Source organism: Phocoena phocoena, chromosome 18 (assembly GCF_963924675.1).
Source record: "Phocoena phocoena chromosome 18, mPhoPho1.1, whole genome shotgun sequence".
Classification (NCBI taxonomy): domain Eukaryota; kingdom Metazoa; phylum Chordata; class Mammalia; order Artiodactyla; family Phocoenidae; genus Phocoena; species Phocoena phocoena.
The window spans coordinates 73,390,685-73,393,391 of NC_089236.1; the positions used below are offsets into that span (position 1 = coordinate 73,390,685).

Here is a 2,707-nt window from a genome sequence, read left to right on the forward strand (position 1 = left end):
TACTACCAATTATAAATTATCACTGCAATTACAGATTCAAGGCTTGAGTTTACAAATAACACTGAGCAAAAATATTTCCTTCTAAAATATTTTAAGGACAGGTTTTATTTAGCATTGTGTATATGTTACAAAATGGTGTGATGAAGTTTTAGCAAATTTAACTAGTTTGGTTAGACAATAATACACATGGTCAGGAAGAGGAAACAAAATCTCTAGTTCCTCAGTGTGGCCAAAGCCCATTTTAACATACTGCACAGCGTATTTAAAGCTTCAGTCGACAGTCATACATAAGAAAGATTTAAGATACTATACCATGGAATGTTCACTTAGAAGAAGTGCCCACTGAGGTTCCAAGATTCTACAACAGAAACGCAGAAGACTTTATTCAGTGTAATGTTAGACACTTTATTTCTCCATTCACTCATGTTTTTCCTCCTAGAGTTTTATAATTTTTCCTTTGGATCTTCATGTTTATATGCCTCACTGTTTCCTTTAGTCTAATCGCAGGCAAGGTAGATCGCTGTCTGTAAACACAACCATATGGATGAAGATGATAAACAAGGTATTCTAACACATACACTGCTGTAGAGTCAACATAGTGAAGGTAAACTGCAAGTTCAAAACAGCAAAAAGAACCCTCTACAGGAGGATAATAGGTATAGCCCCAGCACCAAAAGTTTCTGGTTAGATAAACTTTCAGTGGTGTTCTGGTCCAAAAAGATGGAAAATTTCTTTTCCAATGGGGTCTTTAGAATCCCTGCCTCTACATTCATGATTTCCATGTGTCTCCCCAGGGCTGTCTCCCATGGCAGAACTGTGTGTACATCCGTCTTTCTTGGCTGCATCAACAAATTTCAACACTCCTTTGCTTGATACATCTCCTGCTTCTTCACTCATGTAGCCCTACCTTATATAGGGCTTAAGTCTTCTCCCTAAGGGTATGGGTTCTTCAGGGTTAGTCTGCCAAAAGCCATCTCAGGTTCTCTTGTATGACACAAGCATCGTCACCTGATGTCAAGAACCAATCAGTATCTTCTAGACAAAGCTCAGGAATGCACTGAGAAGCTTTCATTTTTTCCCGGTAGAATTGGTCCCTGCCTTCTTTGGTGTTTAATCCCACAGTAAGGAAGTCTTTATTTCCTTCCGAACTCATGAACAACACTTTAGTACAATGCCGGGCCCAAGTAGATTTGACATGTTTGGTTCTTTTCTTTAGATTTTTGAAGCCAGGTCATCATAACCCAGCAAAGATTTTTAACCCTCCAACAAGAGTTGTTCAGCTATGTCTGCGTTCTCACCTGCACGCCAGCTGGCATCTAAAGCCCATCTCTCTTTCTAGATGGTTGCGCCCCTTATCACGAAGCTCATTGTGAAGAATAGGCTGTGGGTCACCCCACTCTCCCGAAACAATATTAAATAGCTGAGAATATAAGGGAAAGCTGACTGCTGACCCACAGAGGAAGGAGAAGACATTTAGCCAAGACCTGGAGGCCATTCCCAAAGGCGTGTCTCCTAAAATCTGCAAAGGAAGTCAAGGGACCATGAAAATACACCGTGCTTATCCTTTATCCCATCTCTTCCGGATAGGGCCCCCTCCTGAAAAGCGGGTGCAGGAGACGGCCAGGAGGCTGGAAGCACTCGGTTCACCTGCTCCCTGGAAACTGACAGCACAGGGCGCTATCTTGCCCTCTGGGGGCGACATTGCCCTCCCAGTGTCACTCCTCCCGGCAACAGAGAAGGAGGTGGAGGTTGACTCAGGGATGCCTGGTCACTCGTGGCCTGTTTCAGCTTCAGCAGCAACTCTCCGAGGGCTTCTCCATCCACACGCTCGGATGGGCAGAGCTCCCTCCCCAGCATCCTCGCGGTGAGCTCCCCACCCCGTGCCCATCACGCCCAGCGAGACCACAGAGCAGCCACCCCGGCTAGGGACTCTAATGAGAAATCTCGACACCGATTCAGATAACGTGTTCCTTGGATGTATAGTGCATTTGGAACAGAGGATGAATACATACATCTCTTTTTTCGCTCCCTCTTGAAACTGCTCGAAAGCTACAGTGAAGAGATATTTTAAAATATATAAACAGAATTATTAAGGAAAAAAAATGTTAGAAGAGAAAAGAGCAACACCGTTTTCGAAGAGGTAAGGCAAATAGTGAAAAGTTTTCTTAATAGACCCAGGATGACAAAATACTGTTGGGGGTGGAGGTGGGGAGTGGCAGTGGCTTGAGAGCCAAAATGAGATAGAATGAACCATTTCCAGCAGGTTTTCGAATTTCCAAGACTACTAATATTAGCTGGTCACTCCACAGGGAAGATAGAGAAGGATGATTATGTAGAATGAGATCGAAAGGGGAGAAATAAAGCTAAAGTTGTGAAGGAAACATTCTGATGTCCTAAATCTCTTCTCCCACTGAACTCCCAGACACTTATCCTCCATGCAGGATATCAGAGGAATTTTTTTGCAAAAGAAGACGATGACTCTAAGAGAAGATTCCTAAGGATACTGATTGTCAGTTCCCCATCAAATGGCCTAGCTGAATCACCACTTGGAGGAGATGGTAGGGGACGTACACTTGGAACCTCTAACCAGCTTCCTACTTTGCCTCCTTACAAGGAGCAGAATCAATGGAGTCAACCAGAGCCTCTCAAACAAGAGGTCTGAAGTAAAGGGAAAACAAACAAAACAAAGAAAGAAAAAAGAAAGAGA

The 2,707-nt window shown here is 43.4% G+C and overlaps 1 pseudogene; it reads right to left on the minus strand.

Annotated features, from left to right (window-relative positions):
* Positions 1-443: 443 nt before the first annotated feature.
* Positions 444-1,495, minus strand: LOC136137831 (glycoprotein-N-acetylgalactosamine 3-beta-galactosyltransferase 1 pseudogene; annotated as a pseudogene).
* Positions 1,496-2,707: the final 1,212 nt, after the last annotated feature.